The sequence below is a fragment of the Ochotona princeps genome, chromosome X (assembly GCF_030435755.1).
Source record: "Ochotona princeps isolate mOchPri1 chromosome X, mOchPri1.hap1, whole genome shotgun sequence".
NCBI classification, from domain to species: Eukaryota; Metazoa; Chordata; class Mammalia; order Lagomorpha; family Ochotonidae; genus Ochotona; species Ochotona princeps.
Window position 1 is genome coordinate 85,363,315 of NC_080865.1, and position 23,122 is coordinate 85,386,436.

Consider the following 23,122-nt stretch of genomic DNA (forward strand, 5'->3'; position numbering starts at 1 on the left):
CTCAGGTTCTACTTTGAAAGGATGTTGAAAAGTCAGGAGCCATAACCAAGAATTAAACCCAAATATACCGACACAGGATGCAAGTACCCTAAATCTCAGACCCAAGGATCACTCCCTAACTAGGCATGTTTATTCCATTATCTCAATCCATTTTTTCAATACCTACTACAATGAAGCGGTTTTTAATATTTCTATCTTATATGTGAGAAAATCAAAGTTTGGAGAACATGCAGTAAGTTGACAATCACAATATAGATAGAGGAGCTTTTATTTTGGCTTTACAGAATGTAGATGACTTCAAAAGGTGACAATCAACGTCCTCAGAAGAGTGTCTACACAGTGAGAACGGGAAAATCCAGCGTAGTGGGAAAGCACTTACAAAATACTATTTCGTAAACAATAAATAATTTAAAAAAAAAATACTATTTCTTTTTGTCTAAAGTGGAGGGACAGTATAGAAGACCAAGCAATAAGGCTAAAGTAAATAGAAGCCATGTCATTGTGAGCTTTGTCACTGAACAAGGGAATCTGGGTAGTCTGGTACAATTGTCATTTTGATGAGAAGAGTACCAAAAAGATTGCAGAGGCAAAGACAGATGCCTCACTTTGACTCGGGAACTGTGCACAGGATGTGCCCTGGCCAAAATTAAACTACCTACCCTTTTTGTCCTGTGCTTGAAAGTCTTATCTGGAATCTTTCTCCAAAATTAGTCATGCACCTATTTTTCTTCTCAAAGTAGTGGCCACTGGAATAATTTCAGACCAGACATATTGGGAGATGGCTAAGGGAGTAGTGTAGACACTGATCATCAGCTCTGCTCTCAAGGACTCATGTATCTACACGACTGTCAGTGGGGTGTGTGTGTGTGTGCGTGTGTTGACAGAGATACAGAAAGAAGAGAGGAGGAAGGAGGTAAAGTTTGAATTCATGTGGCAAGGTGGTTATGATGACTATAATTCTATCATAATTATCATCATACAATTGATGAAAAAGTAATGCTTCAACCTGTTCTGTTAGTGGTAAGAATGTCTTTGGTTTCACTTCATAGGATTCCAATATAAGCAGGTAATATAACTAACATCACACATTTATATTTAATGCTCTCTACATAATACCTGAAGCAAGGATCCATCTTGAGTTAGGGATATGGAATAATGAGAGAAAAAAAAGGAAGTCTAAGCAACTCAATTTTGACGTCAATCAGCTTTCCTGCTGGCCAGCTCTGACCCTGTGGGCTTTTTCAATATTTCAGCATTGTTCCTTTAAAATTCGGTCTTATCCTTGTTTCAGAAATAATGTTTTGACCTCATTCATCTCTTTGTATCTCCTGCTTGAAAGAACAGTTTCCACAAGTGAAATAAGGCTCCAAACTTCAGGTCCCATTACCTCTTAGATAGAGCTAGACCTGGTGCTTACTGACAAGCAGAATATCCAAACCTGCTGCTGGCCTGCTTGGTATATGTTTAACCTATCTATTCACTGTTTTGCTATTTTACTGTTGGATTTCCCGGAGGATAATCTTGTATAACTACTTTCATGCTATTTTCCCACCACTAAGATCTTCACGAGTAACTGTACTGCTCTGCTTAGTTCTTCTGTCTTCCCAGCTTCCAAATTCTGCCAACTGTTAGGTTGGGCGACCCTATTACTGATCATGTCCTAGCAATGACAGGCAAGAGTACTGGCTCTGAAAATGCATACTGAAAACTTTTGTTCATGTTGTAAACTAAGGCTTGACAAACTCCCTGGCTTTCCCTTCAACCTTCAGAGGCTACAGTGCTTAATAAATATTAGATAACAATAATATAGCATAGGAGAGAAGGTATCTCATTATATGAATCATGTAAATGTCAACCTACCTGTCTGAAATTGAAACAATTTTATGAAAAATATCTTTGGCTTTAGGCTTAGCTTTCTTACATTCATTCATAACAAGCTGTAAAGAATGGAAATGAACTAGTATTTCATAAGGATGAATTATGGGCATGATTCGATTAAAATTTTCACTTTTTCTTGATATGGTCAATTATTAATGCAATTGCCATAGTCTATACACTCACAGAAGTCTCATTCTGCGTAGCTATTATATAAGTCATGTTCACATATGGTTAACACTTGATCATCCCTGCTAATGCTGAAGAGCAGAATATCATTTCATCCTAAACAGCTTTCAATAGCTGGAACAGTTTTCAAAAACTAGGACTTCTGAGCTTCAGGATTTCATTGTAAGATGCTTCTACCTATCCACATACAAACACTAATTGTTCAGTGATCACAGACAAAATACATGTATCAACTGGGGATGAGATAAAGCTGTATTACAAGATACTGGGTAGAAAGAGAAAGCCAAATGAAAATTGAATGCAGTATATAAAGAATAAGCATAATTTTGACAAAAACTAGTAAAATTAAGAAACATCAAAAACAGCCATAGTATACTACTTGACAATTTTTTCTATTTATTTTTATAATCTTACTTAGTTGATTAGGGTACAAATGGTCAAGGGCTACAGGAAAGTGGGTAAGACCATTGTTTCCACACTAATATTTTCCCTCTGTATCTGGGGTCAGGGGAGAAGGAAAGGGAGAAGTCTCACCCAGCCTCCCACCCACCCCAGGTCCCCAATGTGGGGCATGCTCCGAGGGTCCTACTCAAGCAGTTTTGATAGTTCAGTTCTGTTTTATTTCCCTATATGTGTTTTCATATGCACACATTATCTCCACTGCTCATTCATTCTACTAATCACACTCGACGTTCACAGACAGTGGCAGTGGTAACAACTATGACTGCAACAGGAGGCAAGATAAACAATAATGGTAACTTGTACTCAGGGTATAAAGCATTCGCTTCAGCATAATTGTTCTGACTTGTTGCATTTGGTGTTTCCATTGGTGAGAGAACTATACTGTCACCCCTTAGCTTGGGAGGTGAATCTAGTATGTCCCCACACATACAATCATACCTTTGCAAAGCTACTATGTCAACCAATTCTACTGATTTGACTCTTTAACTCATGACACAATCAGTTCTTCATTGAATTAATTTTTTATTGTTAATGTCAAAATCAACTGACAAGGTTTTGTTGACATGGTCTAAGGATTGCTATGTCTGATTACTGAAGTCAAATGCTGTAATCCAGCTACAGCATTTTGGTGGAGTAGTTAAAACACATTCCATATTATCTGGCTCTTTCAGAAAAAGTTTTTCAAATCCCACATTTGATCTCAGGGATTCACTGCCCATATCTCGCACATTTGAAAACTTGGCCTAAAAACTTGATCGTGACTCATCTTACAAAAAAATGAATGTATGACTTTTCTTACCCTTTGCTCCCCAGTCCCGCTAAGTGATGTTGTTTTCCTATAGTGTTTCTCATTTGATGAAATGACACAGTACCTTGGTAAACAAGCCTGAAAGCTATGAGCTATCCTTTACAAACAACTCCTTATCTCTACTAAATTTAGACAATGCTCTTTCAATTTTACACCTTCCCTGCTTAAACTTTCCATTTCTCTCCACTGACACTGCCCTGAGTGATCTTCTCTAAATGCAAATATCATTACAACATATCTCTGCCTAAAATTCCTGAAAAGCATACCCTTGATTTTAAGATGAATAGCAAACTTAAATGTGGTGTCCAAAGATCCTTTACGATTTTCCCCTGTCAAATCCTGCAGACTATCTTGTTCTGATTGCCTCCTCCACTGGATCCCTTCTAATTACTCTGACTTGGTTTTGTTCTCTTAAATTCACACATACTTAGATTCTTCCTACAATTCTCTCCCTGCTTTCCTTTACTTTTGCCTTCAGATCCTTCCAACACTACTAAACCAGAAACTTCCTCATGGAAACCTGCCTTGCCCTTCTTTATTAGGGTAAATGTCCATATTACATGATCTTATACAGCATGTATGCATCACAGGTGCAGCATTACAGTTAATCCAAGTGGTTCATATTGCCAATCCTCACTGAACTAAGTTCTATCAATACACAGATCCTATTTTGTTTACTGTATCCACAAAATATACCACAATGTCTTGTTTTTAGTCCAATAAACACTAATACATGAATGCGTGAATTTCCTAAAGTTCACACAGCTATAATTGAAGTTTCCCGAGTTCTAGTTTAGCACTCTTCATGGCATAGTGCTGCTTTTATTTAGCCCAAAAACACATTTAGCATTTTTCTGTTTCTTGGCTACAAACTAACACCATAACTTCTGCCAACTGTTATACGTAAGCATGAAATTTTTCACCAAGAGAAATGTATGAGTGTATCACAAACTTGATCCTGATGCTAGAACAATAAATCACATGTTTTAAAGTGGTAAAGACAGTGTTATTATCATCCAAGTAGTATATATGTGAATTCTGAAGGGAAGCATTGAGCATCATCCATAAAAGGAAAGTACTCGCTGCTCTTAAAAATGTCTAAAATTCTTTTGAAAAAATGCATCCAAAACTTTCAATTTGATGATGTGGGTTTCTGGGTTAAATTTTCCCTAAAATACTTAATGTTTGTGCAGAAACATAAAAAAAATCAGAGACTAATAGTTACTTATTTTGAAAGAAAAACAAATAGAAAGCCGTTCTTTGTTGAGAAAAATATGAACCAAAATATGTGCACTTTTATACTTTTACAACTAGGTAAATTAATAAAAGTTTATGACATGCTCTTCTGGAAATCCTACTTGCGGTATATTTTTATTTTTAAATAGGTGTTCTTTTATAGTGAAATCTGAGAATTGTGGATATTCTTTGGAAAATCCAAGTTATAATCCTGAAGTAATATAATCACTTAATAGATTCCTGATCTTTTGAATTCTTTAATCCTTCTCCAAATTAACTTTCTGACCTAGCTTTTTGTAAGTACTCTGAAGATCCTGGAAAATATATTCATGACCCACAACTCTAATTTATTCAGGCCCTCTTACATTAGCAATTATCTTATAGATGTAGTATAGTTCTGAGTAGTCCATAGGAAAAGATGTCGAATACAGCACTTCTAAAAATAGCTATTCCTGTTGAAAGTCCAATTTTATTTTCTGGATTTCAGGATTAGAAACCCAACAGCTGCTTACCAACAGATTCCATGTTAAATCAAGAGGGGATTTACTGATTCTATTACAGCTAAAAGCCAAATAACCAAAAACCATACTTTTATCCTTTCAGAAAAATATAATTGTACTTTCAAATGAAATTCAACCCCATATTTTCATAGGAAAACTTGTACATGCTCAAAATCCCATTTTATGGTAGTCAATAAATACTCAGTTTCAAATACATAGCAGGCCAGCCAATCTTGATCACAGATCAGTAAGTGTTGTTTACAAACTGAGCACGGTACTGGATATTTTAGAGGATATATAACAGGTATATAATAGTTCTTGTGCATTTAGCTACCGTAACCTTGTTGAAAAGATATGTGAAACACTTATCAACTAGCACAAGAAGCTAGCATAGGGTTCCAAACAAATTAAAGGGGACAGAAGAAGGGACTATACTACAAGGAAACTAAAAAGGCAGGATGGACTCTCAATAGCCTTGACTTTAACTTGTTTGAAAGAGAAAGATGAACAGTGAGATAACTTTCATCTATTATATCACTCCTCAAACGCCTATAGTACCTGCTATGTGTATGTCTCAAGTGGAGTTTTAGCTGAGATTTCAGTAACATTTAAATGATAGAGCCATCCAACATATGAAAGTATAATGAGGAGGGCTCAGGAGAAGAGCAAAAACTGATTTATTAAGCAACTACCATGTGCAAGGAATGTGAAAGGGAGTTTATGAAAGAACATGTCAAATTAAGGCTAGACTATGGAAAATTTCAAATGTAAGAGTAAGCAGTTTGAATTTGAGCCAACAGCAATTACAACTGTATTCAAAATCTACAAAGCACAGCTTTAGCTGAGAGTGTCATTTGTCTATGGCCCTGAGAAACTGTTAATTCTAACTCGTCAAGGTGAATGAGCTGAACAATGGTACAGAATATCGCAAGTATGATTAATTAAAGAAAGAGGGTCTTTTAATTTTATGTTGAGACAACTGGATGCTCAACTATAGAAACGAAATTCAAATGGCAGGGACTAAATTGGATCACAGGAGAGTCCAACCCAGATTAAATAAGGGTCCTCCTAAGTCTCACTTAAAACCAAATGTCAAGTATCAACACACACAGATGTACATAATGATTTGGCTGTTTCATTACTTTGCATAATGAGAAAGTGCAAAACAGAACATTATTCTGTAGAGACAAAAGGTCTCCGTTTAATGTGCTTTAACATTACTGGTGTGCTCTCATCATTAATGTTGTAATTAATTTAGGTCAAGTGAATGATAAGAACTTGAACACTATGTGCTCTCCATTAAATGCCAAAGTCTCACATTCCCTGGCACATCTAGACCACTGTGAAGCCATGGCTCTAGACACCAAAGTACACACCGAAGAGAAGTGAACACAAACTGGACTGCAGTTTTCTACTTCAGATCTGATTGCTCCCTTGTCCCATTTTCAACATGGATAGTAAGGTTGTTCAAGTAGAACAACCTCTGGCCATTTTTTAAACAACTCTGTTTACTAACAGCATCAGTTGTCCATGTTCATTTTGTAAGATGTGCATTATCAAATTGTTTCACAAATGATGCAGCGTGAATGCCAGTCATCACGTGGTCCTGAAATGGAGAGTTTCATTTTAGGGGAAAAAATGTGTTTCTCATAAGGATTTTCCTTTTATAAATTTCGGATTGCTGTTAGTCCTTTGATGTAGCTTATTACACTTGTTATGTACTTATGTATTTATATAATGATCATTATACTTTGTATCATAAAGAAGTGTTAGTCCCTGACTTCAAGGAGCAGAAACATTAGATATAAGAATATACACACTGAAACCGACTTCTAGAGGTTCGAAATTTGATAGGAAGCCAACGAGAGGTTTTAAGAAAAGGAGTTAGCTCAGAAACAGCGAATTGGCTTTTACAGGAATGTTCAGTATGGTCACCAAAATAAAACTGTACTCCACTATAAGAAATCTGGCAACAGAAGTTGAAAAAAGACACTAGACATAAAGGGATACTTCCAATGAATCAATGATGGCAGTAACAACCACAGCTCATATTTACTTTATAGTATGCTCAATGTACAAAAGACTAAATTCCTCACTTAGTCTTCATACAGCTAGGTTTTAATGTAACCATTTTATTTATGGGACAAGTGAACAACAGGGAACTTGAGCAACATACATCAGGCTACACACCTGATTGAGACATGAGGTTACATTCCGGTGGCAGCAATAACACTTGGATATAATTTATATACATCTGTGAGTTGACAGTAATCATGTATTTTTAGCAACATTGAAGAATTTACTTGAACAAACAAGGCTTAAAGTTTTCTTCTCAGGGAAGCATACAGTTATTCCACTGCTATAAACAGTTCTGAAATTTTTCTTTAGTAATTGTATTCTAAACCAAAACACACACTTATCACACTCACTGATGGAAAACTTCCTTTTAGTTTGAAATTTTTTAAATACTAAAAAAAGGAAAGTTGGAATGAAATAGTTAAAAGGATGAATTATCAAGTCAGATAAGTTCATGATGAAATTATTTTCTTCTGAAACCATTCTCCGAAAATCCTGGAGCAGGTGCAATGACCCTCAAAGAAGTAATAACTTCCACAGAAGGAAATTTCAGGACTCTATCAATTCTATATGAGAGGACATCAAAAAGATCATAAGAAAGAAAGAAATTTGAAATTTATGCATAGTTTTGTCATTGCATGCATCTTCATGAACTATAACATCCCTTGTGTATGATTTCAAAATGATTTTCCCAGAAGTTGACTTTTATTCTGTTTCTCCAGTACTTTTCAAAACGTTGTTTTCATTAAAACATACACACTATATGTTTTATTTTTAAAATCACATATCCATGAAAGATCACTGGAAAATAGTACCTCTGCAAATGAGATATCCAAACAGAGACCTTAAAAATATTAGGGATACTCTAATATGTGGAGATCATTATGGTCTAGGTTAATGGCCAAGAAATTCATGAGTGAACATACAGATGAACCAAGCTTGAAGAACAAGTTAAATCTCAATAGCTATCTTGGGGTGGTGGGGGAAAGAAAATAACTTTACCAGCTTATAAAAATAGACTTGAAAAAAAACCCTAGTCTGAATGACACCACAGCCTTTGTGAAGGCCATGTTAAAATTAAGCATCAAGCAAAGCATATGATAATACCCAAGAGCTGTTCAAGATGAGCAGACAGTGTGGTGGGCCCAGATTGCAGGGGGAGGAGGGGACTACCGAATGACCATGAGCAGAGGAGTCTGAACAGGCTCTAAAGTTAGCCTATTATACCCCCACTGGTGATTTTCTAAGTTTCAAGAATCTGTCAAGGCCCACTAATAAAGGTCTTCCTCTACAAAGGCAATTTAAGAAAAGAAAAGTAACATGGATACTTCAAATTCTCTCTCCCTGGACTAAAGGTCCTCCCACTGACCTTGCTTTAAAGACAGGGCAAGCTAGCAAGAACTGAACAGGGCCATCGACCGTGCTTAGAGACGGTTTTAGAAGTGCCTTATTTCAAATGCATGAACAGATTTTTCCGGTAGAATTCAGCAAATATAAAGAATTATTTTTTACCAAGTATGAACTTTCTGGTTCTTAGAAAAATTATTTTCAAAATGAAATACAACCCTACAAAATCTTAATTAAATGCTTGTTTATGCTACTCTACTGCAAAATCTTTAAAATGTAACATAGGAATGAATCCCATTTTGCAGCACATTGTTAATCATTTTAGTAACTTCTGGTTCTCTCCAGGTTTAATAGGTGATAGTTTATTATTCATGTTCAGCATAAACTAAGTCATTAAAATAATAAATTTATAAGCAAGCAACAAAAAATTATGCTTCTCTACAAAATTATGGTTTTAGTAATTGAAAATACTATCTAACATGGAGCTAGTAGACTGCTGAAATTTGAAAGTTCACCTGATACCTTCAGACTGAGCATAACAAATTCCTAAACACAGTCTACATGTCAAGACAGGAAATTCAGTAAATGAAAAAAAGGCTGGTTAGATTATTTTGAGAGTTGCATTTTCTGAATTCTTCTAAAAGCATAATATTTTTCAAAAAGCACATATTCCAAATATGAGATGAGACATGTTAATGTATACCCACTTCTATTCTAGCATGAAGAGAAGAGGTTTACTTTCATAGCAAATAATGAACTTGTTTTTCCTTTTTTGCACTGAGTACCAACCTGTACGGAAAATTCTGAACTGTTTTTTCACGTAAAATGAGAAATGATCAGGCACATGTTGAGCTGGTTGCAAACAAATTGTTTTGTCTTTGTGTTTTCTGGCCAGTGATCCAAGCCATTTTTAAAATCCTTTGCAATTCATCTTGAGCTGTGGACTCCATGAGGCCTAACTTCCTAATTCCAGCTTTGGAGGCCTCGAAGGCTTCTCGTCACATCCAGAGAGGACTATTTTGGAATTTAGTTTATCCTAGGTGGATGACCTCTTTCTTCATTGGTTTCTGTTCAAATTAGTGTTGTGATTAAAGTGCAGAGTGCAATTTGTTAATGATTAGCCTGCCAAGGTCTGATGCAGGATCTCCTCAGAGACTATTAGCTCCTATGACTGGTTTGGTCTAACTTGAATCCTTTTTACACTCTTTATACTTGAAAGGATCTCTTCACAGACAAATGTATGAGATTGCAGGGACATCATCCATGTACAACTAACTGGGAATAATGTGGATTAGCTCGAACACCTATTCATTCTACCACACAATGGAAAGTATGGGATCCCACAGTAACTATTTGTTGGCTCCTTTAGTCCTCCAGTGTCCTTTCCTTCTGAGAAAGGGTGTTGGCTTTCTGACTGAGCCATCAGAGATTCGCGCAGAGAAAGACCAATCCTCAAGGCAATTTGCTGGACCTCAGTATTCTCATTTGTAAGAAGCACTGGTTGAGACTAAATGCTTCACAACTCATTCCTCTGCTTTAAATGTTTGAATCAATTCACTTTGAATATGCTCCATTCTGATTTAATAATCTACATGTATTCAGAAAATTATCTTCAATAGACATGTGATACATACAGAGGAGATAAAGAAAAGATCATGATTCTAAAGGAGGTCAAAGAGTACATAATACAGAGTAGGAAAAAGCTATGAGCCAAAATAAGAGGCAGGAGCCAGGAAAATCCCTCCCTCCCACCGCATGCCGGCCACCCCACTTTGAGCTAGGAAGCTTCACTGTGTTTAGCCATTATGATTTGAGAGCTTGTTTTCTTTTACTTAAGTTAGCAGTACTCACCGTGATTAGCTTTCATGTGTATATAACATGATGTAAAAATGAGACTTCATTTCCTGTAATAAATAATTCTCTGATCCCATAATGAGAAAACTGATCACAACTAGGGAATATTGCTACTTAATCTTCTTCCTTTTCTAAACTATAGTTCCCAGAAAGGCAGGGATAACATCTTTTTCTATCCTTCACTGCATTTACAGCATCTAGTGCCTTCATTCAGCAAGTGTACAGTACATGCTGGTTTAGTGGATGAACTAGTGCTTTATCTGTACAGTGCTTTTCAGTTAGACTCCTATAACACCCTGTACTCACACTCTATCACACTCACGATGGTATATTGTAGTGGATAATACATTATGCCTGTCTCCTTCTCAAGAGAACAAGATGTCCCATAATTATCTTTTTAATCAAGATCTGAATGTGATAAATTGATTTCTTATTTTTGGATTTTTAACAATATATTCACTTATTTATATTTGAAAGGTAGAGAGAGGGGAATATTTTGTGTACTGCTCTCCCCGCTCCTCAGAAGCTCATACTAGCTAGGGCTGGGCCAGGGCATATGCAGAGCTCAAACTCAATCTAGGGCTCCCACATGGGGTTGGGTGTAGTGTTGCAATGCAAACACGGGCAATTAATTACCTGCTGCCTCTCATTGTATGCCTTAGAAGCTAGAAGCTAAAGTGGAGGCAAGAATCAGAACAATGGACCTCTGATATGGGATACAGGGCACTGCACCAAGTGCCTGCCTGGGCAATCTGTTCTAATATGGTTAAGTTGATCATCATTTCTAGGGACAACCAAAAGCCTTTGGGTTATGTCCACAATGCAGGCCCTAGCTCAGACCTGTCCTCTAACCTACTTTCTGTTTCCCTTTGTTATCTAATGACCTTTCTTGATTCAACTAAAGCTTAAAAGCACCTGGGTAATCCTGAATTTTCTGAATTTTACCCTGCTATATCACAAACTTATCAACCTAAACTAACAGCTCAATTTCCTGCTCAGAGTTCCCAATATCAAAACAGCTTCCATAGGGGCATGCATTGTGATATGGTGTGTAACTCTGCCACTGAAACGCTACCATCCCAAATGGGAGTGTTGATTCAAGTCCTGAGAAGATCCAGCTCCCAGCTAATGTGACCGGGAAGACAGCAAAAGATGATTCAAATACTTGAATCTCTGTCACCCATGCTCTGTCACCCACGTGGGAGACCTAGATCAAGTTCATGAATCCTAGTTTTGACCTGAATGTTCCTTGTCAAATACTTGAGTCCCTGTTGATCACGTGGGAGATCTAGATGGAGTTTTGATCTGGACCTGCAGTGGCTGTTGCAGCCATGTGGGGCTGCAACACAGATAAGCAGTGATCTACCAGTAAATGGAAGATCAAGAACACTCTCACTCTCTATTGCCCTTTTCAATATTTATAAAACTTGTCTAAAAAGTGTCAGCATTCACTGCTACACTTTAAATTTTTATTTGAGAGGGAGATGGAGAAAGAGAGGAGAGGAAGTAGAGGGAGCGATGACATGAGAGTGAGCGAGCTAATGAGCGAGCGAGTGAGCGAGCGAGCAGGAGAGTCACTCCCATCTGTTGGTTAGCTCACCAAAAGTCTGCAACTGCCAGGGTAAGCCCAAAGCTGTCAGCTGTAAGCGCATTTCAGGACTCATGTAAGAATGGCAGGAACCCAACTGCTTGCACCATCACTACTGCTTCCCACAGTTTGCATTAGTGGGAAGCTGCAGTCAGGAGCCAGAGGTGAGGAAGAAACTCAGAGGTGAGGAAGAAACTCAGTTTATGACGCCAGCAGCTGAGGGGTTTTAGTTAAAATGTTTTATACACATGAGAGTGAAAATAAAGCAAAAGAAAGAACTGGGCTATTTCCCTAAGACTTGCCCTCTCAGCTTTTCCTCTTCACGCAGCTTTGTTGTAGCAACTATGAGATAAAGAGCCAATAATGGGCCCTGCCTTTAGAAACCCAAAGCTATGGTTTTTTACTGCACACTTCTTCAGAAACAGCCTTAACATTCAACTTTTCCAAGAGGTTTGTTCAATGGGACTGGACATTTTTCACAGTTTTTAATTGAATAAATTAAAAGTAGACAGGAGAGGAAGCAAAGCAAATGACAAAACCTATTGCAATGCTGATTTCACAGTACAACATGAGAATGTGGCTTGAATTTGCTAAGAAGAGCAGTGTCCTTAAATATTAACTATGCAATTCTTAGGATTAAGCACAACCATGAACTGAAAGCCTCTATCAACATTTGGTGGGAAAACAGAAGAATCTTGAGAAAATTAACTGTGACTATGCCTGATTCTTTATTGCCATGAATATTAGCAAAAACTTTGGCTATGTTTTAGCACAGTGCATGGAATATAATCAACAAACAGCCATTTCAACTTTAAAATGTAAGAACACAGGGCTGTAGGCTTCGAATTTAGAATATACATAGAACGCCAAGTGTCCAGTTAGAGAAAGCCTCCTCGATTTCTCATTTTTTATAAACCTATATCTAGAAATAATTATTTTTCTACCGCAGTAAGTTAATAGAGGACAAAGCCATAAGAAACCTGAAGCAGCTGGACTAAAGATGTCCTTTACAAGATATAAGATGTTAGTCATTTCCACCATAAAGCTACAAGAGGGAAGAATTTGTTGGCTGCATTCTAACTTCTGGAAATCTCAACCTGATGGCTGCAGCTCCTTTTGCTTTTTATCAAAACTGAAAGAAACCTTTCCACTTCAGTGGCTAGCTCCTAGTTAAATGGAAACTGAGCAACAAACTCTGTGATCCAATAACTTGTATGCTTTTATACATGCTGCAGGCATGGAGATAGGCTGCCTTCCACCATCCACAGATAAGCAGATCCCGCTAGAGAATATCCTTGTCACAAAACCAAGATAATAAGCCATCACCAAATGGAATGATATGGCTAAATATATCTTCACAGTGAAAAGTTCTCATTCGCCCAGTAACTGACTTGTGTGGATGGGCCCACTGTGGCATGCCTCAAGGCTCTCAGATCTTTAAACCTGTAAACACATTCCCAGGCCTTAAATCCACCTATACATACTGTGTTGATCTATAAGACTGAGTGTGGGATAAAAAATTGATACAGTTAGTATTATTACAGCTCATCTCTTAATTAAGAGGAAACAGTTAGCCAAGATTTTATCACTGATTGTTTTATAAGATTTATTTTTAATTGGAAAGGCAGATTCACAGAGGGAAAGACAGAGAAAGGTCTTCCAGCCTCCAGTGTGTTCCCCTTCCTCTGTCTGTATCAATTTTTTATCCCACACTCAGTCTTATAGATCAACACAGTATGTTAGATGTTAATGATTCTCAAACCAGAAAAAAAAAAATACGAAAATCATATGCTGCAGGGTTGTTTTCTATAATGTATTTTGTTTGAAGTCATATTGCTACTCACGCACACTCTCTCTCTCTTTCTCTCTCTCTCTCTCTCTCACACACACACACACACACACACACGAAGAAGGAAGGAGGGAGGGATGAATGATTTTTTGTTCCACGGTTGAGAAAAAACTTTCCAAGGTCTACTGGCTGACAAAGTCCACCTTAGTGCACCCACAGATGCAGGAACACGCTGCAAAGGTTGGCCAGAATTGTCCAGCCTGTTTTCCATCCTCTAACAAGACAATCTGTATCCCCTGCTGGCTTATATGAGTTGGCCATCATGTGCCCCGTGTGCATCTAGAAATGCTGTCCAATGCACAGGATTCAGAAACTGAGGAGGCCCAGTACTGATAAATGCATTACAAGGTCAGACCACACATCCTGTGATTTTCCCTGTGGGCAGGACCTGAGTCCAGCAGTCTAGTCAGGGAGCCCCCAAGAAACTTTTCCTGGGGTGACTTCAGACTTAACTTTTGTGTAACAGCTGGTGCAGGGTCAGGTATCAAGTTCAATCTGTCATCTGCACCAGCCAACACACATACCAGTGAATGCATCTGCCTGGTCAGTTCTGCCCCAGTTCCATATATTTAATGCAAACTGATGCATACTGTGGCCCAGCCTGGACAGCCCACCACAGACCATGTTTTTATGTATAATAGCGTGTGTCTCAGACTGGTTGGGGATACCCTCCAATAACCCCCACCAGGCTTGCCCCCCAGCCCTGGTTTTCATGCATGCCAGCCTATGCTGTGCCCTAACCTGGACCAACCTATATCCCATCCAGGTCTCTTGCACACCCCTGAGTACTGTGGTTTACTCAGCATGAACACTTTCCTCCTCTACTAGAGACACAGGAGAAAAAATAAACCTGAAACATTTGTCCCACCCACCTTTTTCCATGCCAGGATCCTCCCCGCCCTAATCAGAGAGGCCCACACTGGTGTGAATTCCTTGCAATTATGTAAACAATACTAAAAGGAAAATAAAAAATTTTTAAAGAAATCAATTCCCAATAACTTTAAAATATTAGGCAAATTAAACATTTATTACTGTACTTTATAATAAACGCATCACACAGTTGCAATAATTTAATCACATAATCATTCTGAGTCAGTTCTATAGATTTTTATAATTTAATTAAAATATTTTCTTTAATATCTCTCAATAACTTAATTAAGTTGGAAGTGAATTAGGGATATACACAGAATATAATTAATGATTATATTTGAACTAAGTCATTCTAAATAATTATGTTTAATTTGAATTATTCTTATCAGTAAAATTAAAACCCAAAGAAAGGAGAGAGGAAAGCCCTGATGTGGTAAAGGACCCGTAATATATGTATATGACATAAAGCCAGTTCATGTGTATTGGTTGAGATCATGCAATATGTAGTTGAGTACTACGGCATTTTAGTTTCCTGTGTGTGTAACGAAGTCAACAATGCTGCCAGTCATCTGCTTTACAGGTGGAAATAATCAACCAGATGTTCTCAAAGTACCTAAAAGTAAGGTATTCTGTAGGAATACTGAATAGTTAGCACATAATGTTTCACTTTATGATTCATTTTGCTACCTGAAGGACTGAGCTCCAAAACATTCAATATCTACAGTTCTTTCTAATGCTTAGATTAACTTTGAAAGGTTCTCTTTGAAGCTCTTTGTTCCTTCTGCATCTGCATCTCACTGTCTTCATGTCCAAGGCAGTTTTCAAGCCTTTTAGATGTTTATAAGGATGTCTAGACAATTGGGGATGAGCAATCATAAATAAAGATTAACTACAAAACAATTGCTTTAGGTTAGAATTTTTGATGTTTTCTCTAAAATTCACTGCTTGGGAAATTTTGTTTCAGAATAGACTGCGTTTTTTAAAATATGATTAAATATCTTCATATTTAATTTTAATAATTATTGCTTAATACTTCAATCTGAAATAATCTTAAAATACATAATTTACACTTTAGTAACTATGAAGGATGCTGATTACTAATTTCTGTCTATTGTCATTATGACATTAGTATTAGTTTTATTGGCTGGTTAAATTAAATAGTAAAATGTTCTTTCCATACTTTTCCAAATTAATCTTTCAGGTAATTTGTGTTTTCTATAATTTTAGAAGGCATAAGATTTCTTAAATAATGAATGACAGTTTGCATTTCAATTATGTGATAAACAGAAATAAGTTCAAAAGTGACTTTTTCGATTGTCTAAATCAGAGGTAAAGAGTCACCAAAAAAAAAAAAAAAAAAAAAAAAAAAAAAAATCTCCAAGTAGCTAAATCCTCCTCTTGCTTGCTCCAGAATCCCATACAGGCACAGGTTCCCTATCCTGGCTGCTCCACTTCCCATCCAGCTCCCTGATCCTGAACTGGGAAAGCAGTGGGGCACAAAGCTTAGGGACCTTGTACCCATGTGGGAGACCCGGAAGAAGCTCCTGGCTGCAGGTGTTGGACTGGCCATTGTGGAGTCAATCAGCAGACGGAAGATCTAGCTCTCCTTTTCTCAGTACATTTGCCTTTCCAATAAAAATAAAAATAAGTTTAAAAAATAAAAAACAAATTTGCTAGAACAGTTCATCTAGCATAGTCCACAAGTGATTGATACAACACTGAACATTTTTGATAAATATTTTCTGTATGATATTGATCCTATAATTTTGGTGAAAACAGAATATCTAGAAGGATAATTAACACAAATGGACCTAAGGTTATAATTTCATAGGCAGTCACATTCTTATTAAAATTCTGCCTGAAGTCTGCCCTAGGACACTTAAAAAATACATGGGAACATGTATTATGAAAAAACTACAAGTAGATCTCAAAATGATTTGCCAAAATGAACGTTAAAATTGTTTTCCATAATCTTTTTTTTAAAAAAAAGATTTATTTATTTTTATTGGAAAGGCAGACATACAGAGAGCAGGGGAGACGGAAAGGAAGATCTTTCATCCGCTGATTCACTCCCCAAGTGGCTGCAATGACCGGAACTGAGCCACTAATCTACCATGCTGGGCCCCTTCCATAATCTTTTGAAGTGTCTTTGTATATCAATAGATACCTAAAACATAAAAATGTTCAATGTGGGCAGTTAGCTTTGTAGATAAGATGCCTAGTTTCCATTTTAGAGCACCTGTGTTTGATCCCCAGATACAGCTGCTTACATCTTCCTACCAGTTCAGACCCTGGAAAGAAACAGTTATTGGTCAAGGAATTTCGTTTCTCCCAGCCAAAAGCGACACTGGACTGTGTACCTGGCCCAACCTTACACATTGTGGGCAATATGGAGCGAACCGACTTATAGGAACTCATTTTGTCTCTCACGTACATTTTTAAAAATGTGTATACAGCTTTTAAAGATGTATTTATTGATTTGAAAGACAGAGTGATGGGAAGACACACATACAATTTGAGATTATCAACCATCTGTTGGTTTACTACCCAAATATCCACAAGAGCAAGATCTTAAGCAAGGAGCCAGGGATAGCACACCACTTGCTACATAGGTAGCAGATACCCAAGTATATTCACTCCAAGTAGTGCAGCCATGACTTGCACTTGCACTCTGAGATGGTTTACTGGCAACACAAGTCATGGCTTAACTTGCTGTTGCACGACAGCAGTCCCCAAAGTATAATTCAAAAATAATTTAATAAAAATATGTTGAACGATAAGTAAACTGGTAGCTACATTGAGTGCCTAATTTTTTTTTTTTTTAATTGGAAAGTCAGATAAACATAGAGGAGGAGAGACAGGTCTTCCTTTCAATGATTGATTCTCCAAATGGCCGCAATGGCCAGAGCTGAGCTGGCCCAAAGCCAGGAGCTTCTTCTAGTCTCCCACGCAGGTGCAGTTTCCTAAGGCTTTGGGCTGTCCTTGACTGCTCTCCCAGGCCACAAGCAGGGAGTTGGATGGGAAGTGGAGCTGCCGGGATTAGAACCTGTGCCATATGGGATCCCAATGCATGCAAGGTGAAGACTTTAGCTGTTAGGCTACCGTGCTAGGCCCAAGTACCTAGATTTTTCACTGATTCGTTCTGGCATCTAACATATAACTGATGCTCAAGTAAAGGTTAAATAAATCCTTAGAGCAGTGTTACATCAAGTGTAGTTTCAGAATGCATGCTTACTATTATAGCATAATTTTATATTTGCAAAATGGAAAAGATAAAATATTTTCATAAAGAAGCTACAGAAAATAACAAGAGAGTTCAGGTACGTAAGTTTTTATGTTTATCAAAAAAATAGTGTCGATGCCTTACCTCCAGCTCCCAAAAGGCCCTGGGTAAGGAATTTTGTGTGCCTGGATCACTAATCTGTTAATAGGTTATGTAAATTCTCATCGTTAGCCACTGGCCCATAATGCTCTGAAGATTTGCTAACACACAATGAAGAAAATGGCTGGGAAACCAATTACTATAACTACTAACATCAAGTGATGAGCAGCTGACTGTTAGAAAGCATGTTGGGGCGGCCTGAAGTGTTTTTACATGACAGAGTCTAGGGTAGCTAGATTTTGCAGATAAGTTTCATTTGGATCATATTTACATATTTTTAAAATTGATTATTTGAAGTCAAATCCTTGTTTCTTAACTATGTGACAGGGAGAAAAAGAGGGACTTAGGATGACAGGATACGTGAAATACATATACAGTGCAACTACTGATGCAATGCCCAAACTGCCACAGTATCCAGGACTGAGATGGGACACAGCTGACAGTCAGGAACACAATCTAGATGTCCCACTTGAGTGGCAAGAATTCAGTTATTTCGGCCATCACTGCCACTTCGCAGTGTCTGAATCACAGGGAGTGGGAGCTGGTTACCAAATTCCATTTTGTGTTATGGGATGCAGGTATCCTAAAATCAGGATTTACACTGCTAGGCCGAATGCTCACCTCTGAAGATGAGATTTAACAAAGCATCCTCTGTTTTTTTCTGGCATCCATTAGTGAAACCTTCCAACTAATGCATAAACGAGATAATGCTTCCCAAAGACTATGTGGTATGTTATGGGATCCAATATTTAATATGTCAGAGTGAGCAATGTAACTTGACAATTCATTCAGAAACTATCCCTGTTCCCATGTTGCTCAATAGCTATTTAATGAAAAAAAGTGTGATGCACAACAGTTTGCTTTCACTACTGATATCCAATCTAACGTAGGCACAGTAATTAAAAATAAACTTGTTTTTGGAAGAATCATTATTAACCTAGAATTAGGGTAGGTATAGATATCTGCATTTTGAGAGTATAGACCTATATAAGGACACAGCTAATAGGAATTCACCCTTCCCATCTAAAGCAGTGAAGAATAGGAATGAGGAAACAATGTCAATAAAATAGAAGACACATGGTACCCAGCAGAAATGGCAATGAGTAGACTATCAGTTAAGAAACAAAGGTTCTTTTCCTCCTTCCACCCTTGTTTTTAAAGATTTATGTATTTTTATTGCAAAGTCAGATATACAGAGAGGAAGGAGAGAGAGAGGAAGATCTTCCATTCAATGATTCACTCCTCAAATGACCACAATGACTGGAGCTGCACCGATCCAAAGCCAGCAGCCAGGAACTTCTTCCTGGTCTCCCATGCAGGTGCAGGGTCCCAAGGCTTTGGGCTGTCCTCAACAGCTTTCCCAGGCCACAAGCAGGGAGCTGGATGGGAAGCGGGGCATCTGGGATTAGAACCAGCACCTACATGGGATCCCAGGGTGTGCAAGTTGGTGCAAGACAAGGACTTTAGCCACTACTGTACCAGGCCCCACCCTTAATTTCCTGTGATTAGATAAAATAAATTTATCTCTGACTTTTGGGTTCAAATATAGTAAAATCAGAGTGTCAACTTCTGATCGACTGTTTACTGAGCACCTATTACAAACTAGACCCAGAGCTAAGCAATTACGTTACTTGTTTTAAAGAGCTCATAATGGGGCACTGGTGTTGTGGTTCAGCGGGTTGAGCCACCACTTGTGATAACTATATCCCATGACTACCTGTTTGATTCCAGGTCTTCTACATGTGACCCAATTCTCTGCTTACATGCCTGAAAAGGCAATAGAGGATGGGCCAAATTCGTGGGTCTCTGCCACTCAAATGGGAGACTAAAAGTACTGAGTTCCTTCAGCCTATGGCAGCCTCAGCCACTGCGGCCATTTAAGAAGTCAATCCATGGGTGGACAATTTCTGTCTTTCGCTCTCTCTCTGTAATCCTGCCTTTCAAATAAATGTGTAAGTCTTTTCAAAATGAGCTCATAGTGTATTACCCTTCTGGTTATATGGTTCTATAATTTGAACTTTTCTACATTTGTATTTTTATACACAAGAGACCTAGAAATATCTGTCCTGCTTTTAGCCAAGCCCAACAGTATTTATTAATGGATGAAATTCACTCACTCCTTCGCACCCTTCTTCCCTCCTGCCCTGCACTGGTGTTCCTATTAAGTAAATGTAAATAAGCATTATAAAAAAATGAGTGGATGAAGGAGGGCATATTACAAAGCCTCTGCCCCAAATCGGAATACCTGGGTTCAAGTCCAGGCTCTATTCCAACTCTAGTTACCTGCTAATTCACACCTTGAGAGAGGGGCACGATGGCAGCTTTGACCTAGATTATGGCCTAGGAGGAGTGAATCAGCAAGTGTGAACTCTGTCTCACTCTCTCTCAAATTAACATTTTCAAAAATAACTAAAATCTGGGATCAATCTTAAATTTTCAAAGCCAGAGAGAGAAACACATTCATCTAATTTGTTCCCTAGATGCCTGCAATGGCTTGGGCTAGGAGTGGGGAAACTCAATCTAAGACTTCCATATGGATAGCAAGAAACTGGGTATTTGCACCACCACCTGTGGTCTCCCCAAAGTATGCATTAGCAAAAAGCTAATTAGGAGTAGAGCTGGGACTTGAAGACAAGCACCATAATATGGATGTAGGCATCTGAAGTAGCAGCTTAATCAACATGCCAAACATCTGCTACACGGATCAAGTTCAGTAGGTATTTAAAACAGTTGGGTGAAAATGTAGATATTTGCTTAGAAGATCTCAGATAATGTAGACCTCATGACATCTGTTTTCATGCTTAACTCATTCATAAACAGAATGAATTGAGACAGCACACTGTGAAAGGTTCAGGATGCGGTCATTACCAGGACTACTAATTTGATTATTCCAAGATAAACTTTGATGATCCTGAAACACATTTGTAGAACTCAAATCTAAACTTAGCCAAAATAATTTCATTTGAGGACATTAGTTTAGTTTCTAGTAGCACTGACAAACAGACCCACAGGACCATTGATTCCATTTGTATTTTACATATTATCTATGTTTTATTTTCTTAAAAAATGCAGCAGGAAAATGTTTATTTTGGGAATCATTTTGTCTTACTTGCAAATAAAATCGTTATGTAGCTCACAGTTACTGATGTCATCATCTTTGCAAAACTATATTTTGAAGAAAAATTTAGAGCATACTATTTTAATGGTAAATTTTGTAACTCCTTCCTGAAAGTTCACATTAGCCCATTCTAAACTAACTAAATCACACACCTAAGAGATTATTGCACTTCTTAAAGCTTGTAATCTATTCTTCTCAACTGTGTCACAAATGTAAGGTTAAGAGGTAGATAACCTTTGAATGTTCTTTTACGAAGAATTCTTTGAATAATAGATCACGTTAAAGGCCTTAACTGACAAGCACTACTCTACAGACTAACATGAATGGACAGATCTACAGTGTCAGTTCAGCTTGGATGAAAATACACAATTAACAGATTGAACAAGCAATATAGATGTTTTTCCTCAACCTTTGATAAATGAAAGGTAAGCAGAGATGTGTGCTTCCCATAAATTGCTGACTTTGTTATGTGGAGGCTTGTTATATTGAAAATGCTTTACATCTGTGAATGGAAAATGAAAATCCTGTCAACCATAGCCAAAAGACGATGTGCACCACTTTACCACAGACATAAAGTCAATGAATATTCCACAACTCCAGGGCACTGCAGATGGGAATTTTATGAGTGCTGGGGCAGTGCAAAACCAAACCAAGACAGAAAGCAAACAAACCTCCAACTAATTGCTATTTTACACTGATTACATTTATGCTCAGTGATTTTTGGAAAAAAAAAAAAAAAACAGAACCAGTAGCAAAGTTAATATTTGTAAGTTAATTTGAAAAGGGGAAGCAAAAAAGTTAAATATGTGTAATCATGTGTGATACTATATAGTCAATCATCTATTTGATCATAAACCATGGGATGTTCACACTAAAAATTTTGCTCTGATTACTTTTCCTGAAGTAGTAGATTTTGAACAGTCTTACTTTATTGGACAGAAATATGTTATCTGCTGTGGATATTAATATTCAGACTCTCAGAATTTACAGGTATAGTCTACATTAGAGTGGTGTAATAAAATGAGCAATTTGAATATTTGGAATGAAGAATCTGACTTCCAAGCCCATTCTTTTCACAAATAGTAAATTGCTCTGAGTGATCTTGGGTCAGCTACTTCCATGAAACCTTAGTTGTCTTTTCTATAAAATGGAGAGATTAATAGTACCCATATCACATAAGGTTCAGATGAAAAGATGCATATGAAAATGTCTTTATATTTGGGGGGTTATTAAAATATTGATACAGGTGTTGTAGCTGTAACGCAGAGGTTAAACTGCTTCTTACAAGGCCAGCATTCCAAGCTAAAGTACCTATTGGAGTCACAGCTATTCTGTTCCAGCTTCTACTAATGCACCTGGGAAGGCAGGGGTAACAGCTCAAGTACTTGGACTCCTGCAATTCATATCGAAGATCCAGATCGAGTTTCTGGTTCCTGGCTTCAGCCTGGCATAGAGCAGGACATTGCCGTCATTTGAACCAGTGATGTAAGATTGATCTCTCCATCACCCTCCCTTTCTATCTCTCCCTGCTTTACCTTGTAAATAAATAAATCTTTCCAAGTAAATTTTTAGGGCCCGACACCATTGCCTAGCAGCTAAAGTCCTTGCCTTGAACACACCAGGATCCCATACGGGCGCTGGTTTTAATCCCGGCAGCTCCACTTGCCATCCAGCTCCCTGCTTGTGGCCTGGGAAAGCAGTCCAGGACAGCCCAAAGCCTTGGGACCCTGCACCCACGTTGGAGACCAGGAAGAAGTTCCTGGCTCCTGGCTTTGGATCGGCGCAGCACTAGCCGTTGAGGTCACTTGGGGAGTGAATCATTGAATGGACGATTTTCCTCTCTGCCTCTCCTCCTTTCTGTATATCTTTGTAATAAAAATAAATCTTTAATAAAATTTTAATAAGAACAATGAAACCCATAAATCCATATCATGATCGCCCTTCAAGGGTATTTATGACTGTTGCTTG